At 30.8% G+C, this 17791-nt stretch overlaps 1 protein-coding gene across 1 annotated transcript in view; it reads right to left on the bottom strand.

Moving 5' to 3' along the window:
• Positions 1–17791, bottom strand: part of LOC147075022 (uncharacterized) — a 169792-nt gene that overhangs the window by 12101 nt on the left and 139900 nt on the right. The gene's annotated exons all lie outside the window — the stretch shown is intronic.

The raw sequence follows: 17791 nt of genomic DNA, 5'->3' as shown, positions 1-17791 counted from the left end.
ATCAGATATTTTAGATGCATACTTAAATACTTATTATATAATGATACCATATTATTAGGTATCTGTTTTTAAAAATGTATAATAATAATATATGGGAATAGGATATGATTTTAGTCAAATAAAATAAACATTTAGTAGATAATACGATACAACAAAAAAATAACTACTTATCATTTCCAAAATGATTATTGTTACTTTTTATATTGCTTCTGTATATTTTAGAGAATATTTTTAGACTTGAATATTAAGTTTTAATAGTTATTTAGAATGAACACACATGATTTTTTTACCTTCTAATCTTATGAAAAAAACATGTTTATTAACTGTCCACAAAAATATCATATAAGTGTAGAATCTGTTTAAAATTTTAGGTTAAGATAATGAGATCAAAAGTCATTATCTATTTTGTTATGTGGAAATTAAACCTAAATAAAGTATTAGAAATTACTTTATTTTAATCTAGAATATTATTATCTTAAATATCAATGGATTATAATTTATCCCCACTATAAGTATCGATATAAGTTTTTTAATGAATTGTATGCAATCCATTGATAATCTTGACCACCGATGTTGTACTAAGACATATTTTTTATATTTAGTTTTTTAGACGGTTTCATTTCACGACTTTTGTATTATAATTATTATACATATGAATTATTATTCAAATACCTACTTATTGAAGTGAAAAAGATAAGAGTTTTGATAACTACTTTTTATATTATGATGTAGGTACCTATAACAATTATAACCCGAAAGTAAAACAAAACCTTGGAGATGCTCATCATTAACAGAAACATCTGGGATCACAGCAGAAGTAAAATGTCGTCCACACGGTGGTCCGTACAAGAAAAGTACTTTATAAGTTTTTAAATACCTCCAGCTATAAGGCCGATGGAACGCACGGATTGTTTGAGAGATTTTACTAAGAAATTTTAAAAATGTGTGATGTACGAAAATGAACAAGTAAATTTTTACTATGTTAACGCAATAATAAAATTAATCACTATTTAAATTTTTAACTTTACTCTTAAACTTCGATACAGTTTTATAATGGCTTTGCTCATTGGTTCGTCATAACTATTTTTGAGCTTTCCTACCAAGCTTTCGTCTCGTCCTCAGCGAAGCTTACATTTCCGTCGCCGACTGCCGGAGTCATCAATCAAAGAAGATTCTCGAAACAGCTCTTGGATTTTTTTATTTACTTAAGCTTTTCACTTCCAATACAAAAAATACATTCTGAATCTAAAACGATGAAGATCGGATAAATTTAGAACAGCATTTTTTTTAAAGCTCTCTTGATTTAATAATAAATAAAGCATTGGTTATACATATTAAATTAACTGAGATATAAAATGTAAAATGTAAAGTATACATTATCATATTCATCATATTTAGATAATGTAAAAGTGGGACATAATACCACGACCTTTTTATTCTTTTCAAAAAATATATAACAATTTACATTACTTTTATTATGTTATAGTTTTCTTGCACTTTTGCGTAATTTAAAAACTATATAATAAATTATTTATTTTAAGCTAAATTCTTCATCGTACTTACATTAAAGCTACAAAACCGATACATGATGGAATGTAAGTCTAGATCACGGGAAAAAGCACAACATAGTGTAGATAATAATATAGTATCGACATATTATTATGTAAGCATTATGTATATAACTGACACGTTTATAAGTTTTGCTTGATTAATCGAGGGTCTCTATTTCAAATTCTGGGACTGGCAGGATTCACATATCGTTTTTTAATGTTTTTTTTTAATCAAGAGCATAGATTAAGGTTAACAAGTGGCTAACATCTACTTTTCGTGAACAATTACAATTATTTTTTTTCCCTTTTGGACTATTGATGGAACGGTCGGTGATCAAAAGACTTTAATTTTAATTAGACATTCATTGACATTTACCGAAGTACACCCACTGCTGTCTTCCTTCCCTTAATTTCTTCCAGCTTCTTGGTACATAGTTTTTTGCTCTGCCATGACTGTTGACTAAGCGGCTTTGTCTCGCGACAAGGAACCGTAAACATGTTGCTGTTCCACACAGGGTGGAGGTGAAGTAACTTAAATCAGTTATATATCCAGTGATCATTTTGCATCATTCTTCACATACACCTTTTCAATTTTATATTAATGTTAAATCACAGAGCAGTTTCATATCCATACTATTATTTTAGCCGGTTGTAATCTGGCAATAATCTAATATAATGCTACACAAAATATATACAGTAATAAAATAACCTACTGTCATTTACCAGAATCGACTGTACTCGATATAGCTTGGGTTTATCGTTCATCGATCACTATCCCTTGACAACGGCCAATTTCCTCGAGCGGGAATCGGTTAAGTTAATTGCTTGCAAGTTGCCTGGGAAATTATGTTATTACACTAACATATGTAATATACTTCTAAGTCTTCTTTTTTGAGACCTAATAACTAAATATCGTAACCTGGATGATTTGTTCATCTTACAGCTTTCTCTACGGCTTGGAAAGGGTGGACTTGCCGGCATCCAGCCACATGCATAGATTGTATAAATGGAATAACTGTAAGAGTTTTTATTCATTCTCACCGTTTCTACCTGACCAAATACTAGACATTCCAGGTTGTCATATTTACTGAGGGCCATACGACCAAACATCTTTGAAAGTCCGGTACAGACAAACCAAGGTGGGTTTACCTTAAATCTAGACTTTGCTAATGATGGAATCATTAAATTTATACATTAAGGCATCTAACAGACTACGTCTAGTAATAAATTTCAACTATGTCTTGATATATTATACTTAATATATTATAAATACAAAAGATCTTATAAAATGCATACTACTTACTTTGGTAACATTTTTGCTCTTCTAAATTATTAAGTGAGGTTTTGACAAGGCATTTTTTCATTTACATTCTACTTTTGATATTCTAAAATTCGACATTTATCTTTATCAAAGATATTATCTGCTATGATTATTGAGTAGTTATTATAAATAAAATGAAGTAGTATTATTAATTACATACAATATTGCTTGACTGTAAATTAAACATACTAAAATCTTTATTATAATATTTCAAAATTATACATTTTATAAATAGCCAAATTGAATATATTTACAAGTGATCTAAGTAAGAAACACTAATTGCTATAATTATTATTCAATGAGTAACATTCCTTACAATTATGTTAATGCAGGAACGAAAAGCAGATTGATTACGGACGTAATTATTGGAAGCATGGATATGACAGCATAATATCAATATAGTAATTTCTAATGACATTAATATTCAGTTAACTCGTAAACGTGAGATGAAATACTATCAGCAATACTGTACATACATCATATATATTGAAATGTAATCATTGACTTTATCAAATTCAAAGTAATTATTGAAATTTCCTAAAATAAGTTAACTATAAAGTAAACTTTTAGTTAAATTTAATAAAAGTAAAGGTTTTTTAACTATTCTTCTTATCAACATGATACACTATGGTACTTAGCAATAACAGATGAAAAATTAAATATACCTGGGACAATACAAGTGTATTGAGATTGGATGTATAATTCATGAATATATTCAAAGAATAAAACTGAGATGGAGTGGTTTTGGTCGTCTGAATAATGTTTTACAAAAGTACCTCTCATTGAGTCTAAAACGCTAAGTTTCTTCTTCTGTGATAAAATAAGCAAGCAAAATAATATGAATTGTTGGTAAATTATGGATTCATAAATTATTGAAACCTTGATTTGATATAATATGTTGATAGATGTACATTAGACATATCGCGTATAGACAAAATACCGAATGAATGGATAAAAAAGAAACACGAGTATGCGATGTCATTGAGATAGCTAAAAAAACGTAAAGTAAAAATGAGTCGGACACTTGCTGGATAAATTTTGCTGTCGGAAGGCAACAAGAAGGTAAAGAACATCTAAAAGCAGACTTCTTCATTCTTTTCTTCTTTTGGCCGATGTCCGATTCTAATAGGATCATATGGAGTGAAAATTCGTTTTAACAGTTTTTTGTTTTTATGAGAAATGGATGTTAGCAATTTTCTTAACCTACTTAGTTAATTAATAACACTCTTGACTTCAAAAACTAATTAAAAACCAATGAAACGTTGACGAAAGACACGAACAAAAAATATACGTCTTTTTTGTAATTTACAAATAATGCAGAGAATAATATATTATTTTTATCAATAGTTATCAATTTAACAATACTGAGGATGTTCTCAAATCACGCTGAAATTAAGTTGTGCAATTAATGAAAATTTGCATCACTTTAACTACCTATGCATTTAGTTCAAACTGTATTATGTATATAAATTTGTTATAAAATAGTAATTTGATTATGGCAATATTAAATTTATTATTGGGAAACGCTGAAAAGCCTTCTCTCGCAAATCTCCAGCGGACAGACGCCCTTTCCACAAAGCGACGCCTATCGCCCCTCCACATCACCCCTTCTCCGACGCCCTCTTCCGGCGTCGTAAATATGGATTCATACCTCTCGCCCGTCAATGCCGGCGCCAAGTCAACTTTTCAGATTGATGTACCTACTTTGCTTTGCAGTCTTGTCAATAACTTGTTATTTCTTATCTTTCCTTCACTACCAGATATGAATCTTTCATCTTCTTGGATTGTATTGGGGACCTTTTCGTGTTGTAAATATTATTGTGTGACTTTAAATTGGTGGAAAATACATTGTGATTTTTTTTCATTTCAAGTCTGGGAGGAATTACCAGTTAATATTTTTATTATATTTTGATTTTTTATGTCAAAATATTACTGCTTTTCATTATGTACTATTTATTATTATGCTGATAATATTACTTTTGTTGCGGAAAATATAGGTAAGTTATTATGGTAGAAATTATGACTGGGATAACATTGAACTGATTACGAAATGTATTGGATTTTATTCTAAGTAAAAATAAAATGCCGCTTGTTTTCATTTAACGCTTGTATCCTGACTATGCTACTTTACAGTATGGCACCTCAAAAGCTTATAAAAGGTTTACGATATGTCAAAGGTTGGGAAGTGGCGAATCTTATAAACTAAAATTTGTCGGAGACAATGGTATATATTATTCAGAAGACGATTTCACAGACCCCGCACAGTTTAAAAAATCAAATAGATACATTTAAATAGCGTAACATTTCTACTAGTTCGATGTCTTCAGCAAGAGACCGGATCAAACTCCATTTACTTGCGATCTAAGGTGAATAGCAAGTGACGATATCACATCGTCATCCCCTTTAGCTCATCGATGGCATTCTCTTTTACCTGAATTGTTTAGTACGGACACGTTGTATGCTATTCTCAGAAATAGCTCACCGGCGCAAAAGCTAAGTTATTACATTACACAATTTGTAAAGATAATTCGGTCTGTAACAAATTATAAATTTAATTATGTATATAAATATTAACTAAATTGCAGTTAATTGCAGGTAATAAAACCATCAAAAAACAGTATTGGGGTAATTATTGTGGATTAAAATATGGTGAATATCCGTTGGAATATAGCTTTAAATGAAACAAAGTGATAAGAGAGCGGTCCAATACATCAAACGTGAAGAAGCAACGTTGGACCTAGCTTGGACATTAAGAAAGGCTATACGACGTGATCTGTATTTTTAAAAGTAATCTGGCATCGTGGAAGGCCACGAAATTTTTACTACAGGTTGTATACAACGGAACTACGATATGTGCTGATATGATTTGGTAAGATGTAAGAAACTGGTAAACAATATCGATTCTCTGAGTCGCATTGTGGTGTTATAATACTATGTATAACCAAGGAGCAAACTTTGAAAATATTACTATTCAAAAATTTAATATTTCTATATTTTTATAAGCATAGTAATAATTGTCGTAAATAAGTTGTGCCATAAAATATTAAAATAAATATCCATAAAAAGAAAAATAAACTTTACATTATTCTTATGAGGCCGACGCGACGCTGTTATACGGAGAAGATACATAAACTCTGTACTCCATTGATTGTCAGAAACTGTTGGGTTATCTAAGAAAAATAGTATACCACACCATGTAGTATAGTCACAAGCTATAATTTGTCTGCGATAAACTGGGTATATCATGAAATTTATTATGATTCAATATTTTGCAGTGTGGACATAATTATATTATTTATTGAAAATACATCGCCATTAAAGTTCTCAACGTTGTGAAACCTAAAAGGATGATGATTTATTAGAAGACCACAACTCCTTAATGGAGTGAAAAAGAGCATTAAATCTCTTGGTATATCTAACTGTCGATCATTAAGATGAAATGGTGAAAAGACATTTTTGAGACGGTCAATACTTTGCACAGCGCTATACCGGTATTTATAATAATACTAGTTATTCATAAATCATTGAAATTGTGTAATATTACTACTACCAACTGAAAGTACTTGATGAAATTTGAATTAAAATTCTAGTGGATTTAAGTTTTGTACTCTTTTATTTGAGTAATTATTTGTGACTAGAGTTCCGTTTTTCGATATGTTCATATACTATGTTCACTCACTAATGATAAATACATACTAACAGCGAATACAGTTAATTTTAACTTGTATAATACATTAATTTACCTAGGTAAAGTAATTGACATTATGTCAGTCTACTGCTGTTTACTTTTAAAGATAAGATTGAATTATGGCTTCCAGATTAAGGCATTAATACTTTAAGGTACGTCTATGAAGGTTGTAAATAATTATTCGTTAACTCAAAATAACCCATTATGCTTAATAATCTTATATAACAAATGAATATTACTGTAAGTGAAAAAAACATCTTTATAAACATATTCATATGTACATAAAGAGTATTGAAGCATTGAATTAAGTACAGTTATTTATATGTAAATATCATCAATAAGTCAAACGATGTTTAATAGAAAAAATATTTAGTATCCTGAATATATACAGAATAATTAGTATTTTATGGCATATTATAGAGAAAATGTTTCTTAAGATGTTCCAGTCCGTTAAAAATACGATTTATTTTGCGATTGATTCCGAGATAAGCTACCGGGTTTGTTTATTTAAAAACCTCATCTCGCAAGCCGTATATAAATTATTATGTAGCATGAAAAATGTATGAGATAAGTAAAATGTATAAGCTAAAAACATGATTGGAATCTGACATTGACTTAGATAAACATACATAAAAAACCGACATCTTGCAATTCCATCGCAAGACGGGAGCGCCTGAAAAACTAAATTACGTCATTTATACAGAGCGTCTTGCCAACTTCAGCTGGTGTTGTTATGCCTTGCCAAAATAAAAATAGTATTCCATACAAGGTGTTCAGTTGATTCTAGATTAGGACTACAACAAAGAGTTTAGACAAGCGGTGCACATCGTATTCCGGTTAAATGCCAATATCAAGAGAAAGTATTAACTTAAAGTGCCATTGGGGGATATTAAATATATTTTTTGTCAAAAAAAGTAGATAATTTGCAGGTGCAAAATCATTAGATTAATTTCCACTGTAACCTAATACTACTTTAAAACATTACATCTAAATCGACTGATTCTTTTATCAGGGGAAGGTTCGACGTTGGAATCTTGCCACCGATGTTATTTATTTATTTATTTACAAAAGACACCTTGAGCACGTCATAACAAATTATTAATTCACGACGTTCACAACACGACATTTGGAATAAGAAGTAAAAGCAAATCATCTAGAGAAAAAACAAAACAAAAAAATTATTTTATAGAAAAGAAATTTAAAAAAATAATAAAAACAATAATTAAACAAATTAAACAATAAAATAGGATTTAAAAAACAGAATGCATAATGCATTGCTAAAAACGTCTACATCTCTAGGGAGTGTATTGGTCAGCCGAAAAGCCCTCGCTATCGGTGCTTGGTGAGCATGATATGAGGAAACAGCTTTCACCCATAAAAGGTCATGGCTGCGACTACGCATGTAGTTTACGGGTGCATAAAAAATTAAATTAACTAGAATATCGGGATCTGAAACTATACCACGTGAGAGCAGGAAAAATGCTTTAAGAGCAGAAGTGACCTATGTGCTTCAAAAGAATGAGAGGCGAGCATGTCTTGAAGAAAATTAGTCGGAAAATACTCGTTTGAGAAGCTGTCAAAAGGAAAGTAATAATTATATAGGTACATTAAAATAAAGATATTGAAGAATTGTTTTCTGAACACGCTCTAAAACAAGCTAATAGAAAACCTCATAAGGACTCCAGATACTTGACCAATACTCAAGAATACTCCGTACTAATGACACAATATAGTGTACGTACAACTAACAGTTGGAATCTTAAATGGCTTGGATTGTCTCATGATGAATCCTAGAAGCATAAAATAGCATTCACAGTTCAGACGGTTGCGTCGTGTGTGTAACATGTTATGGGCAGCTTTAAAGAAAGCACAAGTTGGTATTTGTATGGCTTATATTATGACACCAATAGATTTGTTGTTATCACACGACACAATGAAAAGACAGTATATTAATAAATTAAAGTTTTGAGCAAAGGTTTATAATATTACTTTTGGAATAGATATTTAAATGGAACGGCGAGCTCCTTGTGTCAATTACATTTCAGAAGCACTTTATGGTAACTGTGTCATTTCCGTTGTGTTCTTGTCTATGCTCTATAAATGAGTTCTACACTATAATTATAATAGTTATATAATACTAGAATAATTCACTATCAATCTTTAATATTTTTATTGTGATGACTGTCATTGTGTTTCATATTTCAAAGTAAAAGATCACACACTAGATATCTCAGGATTTTCCTCCGATTCATCAAATTGAGCTACACAATGTTTCATACTTTGATTCATTTTAATGATGTGACTAATTAATATGCCCCTCTAAGCAATAATTTTTATCATGTTCGCATCACGAAATAGTTTTGAATGATGCTATTTAGCATGATATCCGGTATGAGCGCATCATAAACTTGAAGGCCAGATCGAAGACTAAATATTATATCACGTCATAATAAATACATGACGAACTGAAGGACAATAATTCATAATATATGTACAACTATTATAATTTATGAATGAAAGCAAACGTCGCTATGATTCAAATTTAGTAGATAAAAAATTCAAAGGCAATTTTATTTTTTTTTAATCTTCAAAAGCTTTGAGTGCCACCAAAAATGAGTTGCTTAGAGTCATAACTCACATATTCAAAAAATCGAATTTTGAGATATAATCGCAAAAAACACAAGAGCACTGTTTTTGTAATTAAAAGAAAAGTATTGAACTCCCTGAACGAGTGAGTGAATTGATTTACATTATTTTTAAAAATTTATTTATTTTACTTATAAGGCTGCAGACACACAGTACACTATAAGAAATAGAGTTTTCTGATTAGTTAGAAAGACCTTGATGACAGAACTCTATTATTCATTGAAAAATGTGAGTTATGACACCAACAATCAACTTTGTCAACGATTTTCACAAGGTTTAAAGTGACTTGATAGCTAACTATTTTTCTTTATAATATAGATTATTGCTTTTAGATTCACTTGGTATATTTAACTAAAAACTGTCAAAATTTCAAAATGTGATTTAATACTCTAGTGATTAATTAATACTTTAATGACTCAAATACGTTTAATCAAAATATACTACGTCCGCATTGCTCGTTTAGGCTATAACTGGATGGATTCATATTACTTTAAATCTTAATTTTGCAGATTAAATTAGTATAGATAAAATAATAATTTATGGTTTATACACTTTTGCATTGAATAAAAAATACATAATAATATATTTGTATACTAACTCTCAGAAATAATTGGAACTATAATAATATGTTACTTGCTAATTTAGACCTCATTATACTTTAAGTGCGATTATCTCAGCTGCAGTAACACTAAATATTTTGATTAGACTGAAATTTTGCCCCGGAAGCAAAAAAAAATATTTATGCAATATCAAACATCCTGTAAAAACATGAATCTACTACATGTCAATGTTTAATAAATTCATAGATCTATGAATGTAAAAAATACCCTAAAAGATATAGTAGGAGCAGCCATCAAATGTACGCACGCAATTCCCCTTTATGTTCGCCCATAAAATACACGCGAAATTGCCAGCGCTGACTATTCAATAAAATATTAACATGCGTTTCTGTTACCAACTTATTAATATACCCCACCACACAATTTTCCTCGTGTTTTGTGATTAACCAAGAGTAATATATGAATAATATATACATTTTGCTAAGAGAGTTTGTTTTATGCGAAAATTGATAATGTAGTTGTTATGCACTATGTATTAAAAATTTATGTGTCCTTGACTAAAATTTGCATTTAAATAATTTAATTCTATAGTACGTTCCATATAGTGACCGGTAAGCCATTAAAGCCTTTGTTATTGACGGAACTTTCCAAATAAATTAAAATAATACAGTATAAGCTTAAAAGCTTCAAAGAAATATTACGAATTCGATTTTTAAAAATTAATTATAAGTTTATATTTATATCCGCATAACCAGGAGAGAATGGTAGTTTTGGGAAGCCTCCAAGGAATGCAAAGCAGAGAAAAACAATCGGCGTACTTAAGCGACCAAGGGTAAAGGAGCTGATTGAAGGGAGCATTCACTCTATCCTTAGAGAAGCAGAAGACCAAAGGGGTAGGAAGTCTTGGCCGCTCAACAAATGATCTCACGATCCTCAACCACAAGGGAACGACTAAGAAATAGAGATATTTATAATAATATTCTAATTAAATTTATTTATGTTAGGTTTTATCTTAGACTATAATAACCCATACTGAAATAGATAGGCAAGTTAACCTAGGAATATTCTTGGGATGTGTTACAGAAATAGGCATCGAGAGGTCGAGATATAATGAAGTACAGTACTTACTAGATAACTGAGAGAGTAAATATATTATTGAGCATATTGAAATGCAAATAATTTTATGCAGGAATATATACCAGCATATCCACGATGGCCGCGCGGCTTAAGCGTCGGCCTATCACGTCGTGGTTCCCAGGTTCGATTCCTGGGTCTGGCAAGTACACATATTGTTTTTCAATTTATGTATGAGTCAGAGTATGGACCTAATAGGTTGAGCAAGTGGCTGACATCCATTTATCGTAAAAACAAAATCTGTTAATACAAACCTCTACTCTGTGGAGGCCCAAATGATCTTATTAGGATCGGACATGGTCGAATATATACCAGCAAGGATATGTACACATGGCCTGAAAGTAAACTGATTTTGTATTCTACACTCAGCACAATTGAAAATATTGATGGCTATTAACTTCATTTATTTCCCATGCTACCCCCTTTTGAAGATAAGCCAACATCAGTTCACTTAAAGCAGTTTCGTGGAGCAATACTTATAAAAATTATGAAATGAATTGTCGAATGCTATTATTCTTGCATAATGTGTGTAATAACTATTACTTGGGGCCTAATTATTAAATGTTCATCTCGAATATCCTATAGTAGGTTTGTGTATAATGATTATATTATATTTACTATGGTCACAATCTAATAAGGGCGCGTGTAAGCTTTCATAGTAAAAAATTGGGTCGCTAAAAGCCTTTAAGATTTTATCCGAACCATTTCATTCGTTCGGTTGAGTGGCATAAAGAACATATTTTTTGAAAAGCGTATGTTTTTCCGTTCGATTTCCTAAAAACCATCAAAGCTTTTCAACTTTCCATTATTCGTTCATAATTTATTGATTTCCATTATGTGTGTGTGTTTTTTAACGACCAGCGCATTAAATCACAATATCATCCGACCATTGTCAATGCAAACAGAAGAGGGCCTGTTCGCAAAATAGCCGCCTGTCTGCCCGCGAAATATCTGCTTGTTCGCAAACACAGGGGCTTTTTAACAAAATGGTCCGACAAAGACACAAAAGGTGGATGAATGGATGTTCTTGATTATGTAATATTTGGATGATTGATCGCTTCATTATTGTCCGCTAGCGGTCCGATTTATTCTGCCAGGGGCGTTTGAAGCCTCCTCCATTCATGAACTTCTCAATTTTTTTTCTGAATTCGGATAATAATTTCCAGTTGAAAAACCAGATTTTTTTTATGAAAAGCTTATGAATGAATGGATAAATTATTATAATATACATTGTAATAATAATAATATAAACTAAGTAGCAATAAAATAAACCATTGTAAGTAGGGATTCCAATCCCGGGATCCCGAGCTATTTTCGATACCTATGAATCCCGGGATTGATAAACATAATCCCGGGATTTCGGGATTGATTTTTTTATCAATTTTTATGGAAAATAAAATAAAAGCGAACATATAACAGAAAAAATACTTTTAATAAAAAATAGCTACATTAGAAATAAACTGAGTTTGAATGAAGTTTGATTTATACCCATGTGTAGGTTGCCATTTTATTTTTTCACGTAAATTATTAAAAATGGAAAGATTGGAAAAAAACAATAGTTCGCACTTTTAACAAAGTAATTCCAGCATGATATCATATGTTTTACGGCAGTTTCATATTTGTCTGACTAATTAGATTTATGAAGCGGAAAGGCCATAAGTACGCCATGATTATTTGCTTTAATATCGCTAATCCATTCATTAAGTCTTTACTATTAGAAACAGCAATCTCCTATTAAATTCACATTATTATTTAAATTACAATAATATTTACTCCGTTAAACTTGTGTATTTCCAAGATTGAACGTATACAATATTAACATTAAATGTCTTAAATTGTATAAATTATACTAGATTTATTTTTGACCGATTTTATCAATGTTATTTGTAAATATATTTTTTTTATATTAACAATGGAAAAAATGCCAATCCCGGGATCAGTCCCGGGATCCCGGGATTGTCAAATTGTAATCCCGATATCCCGGGATCAGAATTTTGGCTCGGGATTGGATTCCCTAATTGTAAGTATTGAATTGTATAAATATGGTTCTAAATATATATTAAACAATTATATAATATACTTAGTATAATATATAAATACCTAACATAAAGTAAATTGAAAACACCTTAGAGAAATACATAACTTTTTGAAACTTTTGTAGGCGTTATTTTTTAATATTTTTTTTATTTAAATAATAATTCATAATATTTAGGTATGGAACATTCTTTTTATTAAACACTAGCTGAAGTACCCGGCTTCGCACAGGGTCGCTTCGTGGTTATATTTATCTTAGATATTTAAAAAATATAAGAGGTAATTATTTTTTTAATATTAAAATATCTGTGTAATACAATATATCAATATGAAAATATTTCTAATAATCAAACGTTATTAATGTTATTAATATGCACTAACAAACCAAAATTGGATTAAACGAACTTTGTATTTTATATAATACTAATTAAGAAACCTTTGCAGGTGTGCGCACAACAACTTACAAAAATTTCATCGCAATCAGATGAATGGTATAAGAACGCATACGAATAGAAGAAGATAGAATAGATGAAAAAGAAGAAGAAATGGTTGCCTCAATTCAGAAACCTTGGCGGGCGTGAGCACAATACTTGATCAAAATTTCATTGCAATCGGATGAATGGTATAGGAACGCATACGAATAGAAGAAGAAGAAGATGGTTGTACTAATTCAAAAACCTTTGCGGGCGTGCGCACAACAACTGGTCAAAATGTCATTGCAATCGGATGAATAGTATAAGAACGCACACGAATAGAAGAAGATAGAATTGAAGAAAAAGATGAAGAAAATAGTTTTATCAATTCATTAACCTTTGCGGGCGTGAGCACAACACTTGATCAAAATTTCATTGCAATCAGATGAATGGTATAGGAACGCATACGAATAGAAGAAGATAGAATATAAGAAGAAGATGGTTGTACTAATTCAGAAACCTTCGCGGGTGTTGGCACAATTACTGACGAAAGTTTCATCGCAATCGGATGAATGATATAGGGACCATACGAATAAAAGAAGAAATAATGAAGAAGAAGAAGAAGATGGTTGTACTAATTCAGAAACCTTTACGGGTGTTACCACAAAAACTGATAAAGGTTTCATCGCAATCGGATGAATGGAATAGGAACTCATACAAATAGAAGAATATAGAATAGAAGAAGAAGATGGTCGTACTAATTCAGAAACCTTTGCGGGTGTTATCACAACAACTGACGAAGGTTTCATCGCAAGCGGATGAATGATATAGGAACCATACGAATAAAAGAAGATATAATGAAGAAAAGGAAGAAGATGGTTGTACTAATTCAGAAACCTTTACGGGTGTTACCACAACAACCGATGAAAGTTTCATCGCAATCGAATGAATGGTATAGGAACAATACGAATAAAAGAAGATAGAATTAAGAAGAAGAAGAAATAATGATTTTTCTAATTTAGAAACCTTCATGGGTGTGCATACAACCACTTACCAAAATTTCATCGCAATCGGATGAATGGTATAGGAACCATACGAATAAAAGAAAATAGAATGAAGAAGAAGAAGAAGATGATGATTTTTCTAATTAAGAAACCTTCATGGGTATGCATACAACCACTTACCAAAATTTCATCGCAATCGGATGAATGGTATAGGAACGCATACGGGACAGACACACAGAAAGACAGACATACAGACAGACAGACATTCATTTTTATATATTAGTATAACCTATACTCTTCGCGAAAGTGCAAGCAATAAGTTGACAAAGTTTTATCGCAATCGGATGAACGGTATGGCAGTGCATTCAAAACGAACAAACAAACAAACAAACCCACAAACAAATATTATTTTTTATATATTAGATATGTAAATTGAAAATATTTCTGATATATAATAACTACTAGAAAATATACGTCGCCCGACGTGACTTGAACCTATATCCACTAGTAGCAATTGGATCCCTAACTGAGTATATCAGTTTTAACAGAGTATTCTGGATTGTGTGGTTTCTTTAAAATTTAATAACATATTGAAAAAACAATAAGCATTTTTGTTACTTTACAGACGTCCACTTTCAAAACTCAGCTAATGTAAACAGTTAGTCAAGTAGCAAGTACTTAAGCCTAATTAATAAATTCATTGTAATTAAAGGGTACTTATTCATCAATAGTAAGATCATGAAGTTACTACTGTTATAAAAATACCGTGAGTATCCTATTCTATCATTTATTTTATAAATTGGTTAAATTTAACTTTCCAATGAATTCCTCCACTTGGTCACCACACATATTTGGTGGTCACATTTTATCGCTTGCATCAATTTTATTATCTAAAAAAAATCTAGACGCTTCATGATAACGGCGACCGGTGTGTCCAAAAATCACAAAATAGGACATAAGCACATAGTGGAAAGTCTCTTTGTAATGCACAGCTCATGCTAAATCAAAGCATTGACTTTGTTTTCTATCCGAAAAACTCCGATTAGTCTTCAGTCAGTACCACATCTTTAATGCGTTAAAAATTTTCTTTCCTTGGCTCGTTTGATTTCACACCATACATGAAAATCGAAAATACCATGATCTGAATTAGTCGTATATTTATACACTTATATATTTATTTATTGTATTTTTTTATATAATAATAATATGAAGATATTAGTCGGGCTATAGCCTATTTGGAAAGTATCTCTCTTCTTAGTCATTCCGTCATCTTCTGAGTGTCAAAGATTTCCCACCCCTCTCCATCTTCTACTTTTAGGGCAGAGTAAAGTCTGTCTCTAGTAAACTCTTTTACTTAGTCGCTCTGACACATATATACTCTTCGTCTGCTTTGTCTTTCCTTAAGGCTATCCAAAACCACCATTCTTTTCAGACTTTCTGGTCTGCGGCAAACAATTTGTCCAAAAAACTATAGAATGCATCTTAAACATTATTGTCAAGAGCTGTTCCTTTATCTTAAGTCTTTGATTGATGGACTGGTTTGACATGTACTCGATCCTAAAAATACGAAACATTTGGTGCGAATACTATATTTTGAAGGTATTAATTGCCTTCCACTACTTTGCTCCCAGGTATCATGACTTGATACCTTATAAAAATATAGTGAACACAAATATAACTATTAAAAATACAAGTATAATACAACACTCGTAAGAATTGGAAGCTGCAAAATTAAGGATACCTATATGAATATTAGATCCTTTTCAAAGTTTAAGAAACGTTGGTATATTTTGTGTGTGTTTTTTTCCCGTGGCAACGAGAAAACTCTCATTTTTCCACTGACAAGAGATAATGACGTACCGGTGTGGTCGATTAACCGGGCGGCGAAAATAATCACTCTTTGCCTCTACCAGCCGATTTGTTTGAAACTCCTGATGATTATATCGCGCACTGGAGAGTAGGTTTTATAGCGTATAGCCTCATTAAGGATATAGCCCCCTTTTGGTCTTAATTCTGAAATGAGCCTTATGAATAATATGAAGGATTTGTTTGCATTTGTTAAAATGGTAAAATATCTCTTTTTAAAAAAAAAACGGAACCGATAAAATGAAATTTCTGTCATGAATTGAGTAAAAAATGGCAGTTTGTACAACTTTAAAAACTCTACAGGTAAATAATAGTAAAAAAAATATTGTTTGACTTAACAAATATTGTAAAAATAAAAGTCATTTTTAAACATCATTAACTCTGTCGTAGAGAAATAAAAGGTCCATTCTTATCATTTACAATAAGAAGAAATTACGTAATTTGTAATGTGACTTAACGTTTTGTATTACATTATTACGTGTGACATTTCAAAATCGCTTTTAATAACGACAGTTTGCATTTTTTTAAACGTTGACAAGTCAATAAAATGTTTTATTTCTCTATTATAGATGTAATATAAAAAAAAATTAAACTGTTATTTATTATTATTGGGTGGGTATACCTACAACCAATATTTAAAAATAATTTTTCAGAAATTATACTTATACCTATGATAAATATAAGAAATCTTTAATGACTTTTTTTGGTAAGGTACAAGGCCCACTATTATAGGTCAGGCCGTGTCACAAAATTGTTAATTTAAATCATAGGACTAGTTATTGCTTATACTACGAATGCATTGCGGTAAACTTTACTGTTTGTGGGGAAATGATGATTATTTTATATTGAAAAACATATTGATTAGTACTAACAAAATATGCAATTGAAATTTATTTATTGCAAAAAAGTTACCGCATTGAATTTGAGGTAGGTATATGCAATAACTAATACTATAATAAGAATACAGTAATTAGTGAAAATTATACGATTCTTATTTCTAATTGTTTTCGTTTCAATTTTTAATTGTCATTCTCGGTATATTTTTTATTTTAAATACTCGCATGGTTGATTTTATTAATGAATTCGTGAGAAAATGTTCATTGAAACTAACTGGTAAACTAAATTTATATTTTATTCAAATCCAAACTAGCCGTCGTGCCAGTAACGTCGGATGGCAGAAGGGTCACACCCAAAGAATAATTCTACAACCGCGAACTTCGAAACGTCGATCATTTCAGTCCGAGTTGGATTAATCTGCCCCCATAAATCAGTGGCGTCCGCCAGTCCGAGAATACTGAGCATGTCATAAATTATCATCGAGAGAGATTCTCTACAAAAAAACCCCCAGATTTGTATGAAACAAAAGTCGCTAAGATTTATTCTTCTTTTAGTGAATTTAGGAATATTTATGTTAAAACTGCTTTAATACAATACGTTTAGTGTGTGTATTATTACAATTATTTTTTTGATGCCGAAAATATAAATTAAGAGTGTGGAGTAGTTGGATGTATAATATAAATACAAAGCCTAAAGGTGTCAATTTGTTTAAAAACATGCTAATTTCAAATGGAAAAT

This window comes from Rhyacophila brunnea, unplaced genomic scaffold (genome assembly GCF_057557595.1).
Source record: "Rhyacophila brunnea isolate RB1 unplaced genomic scaffold, BYU_Rbru_1.0 scaffold_15, whole genome shotgun sequence".
Taxonomy (NCBI): Eukaryota; Metazoa; Arthropoda; class Insecta; order Trichoptera; family Rhyacophilidae; genus Rhyacophila; species Rhyacophila brunnea.
This window is presented reverse-complemented; position numbering and strand designations above follow the sequence as displayed.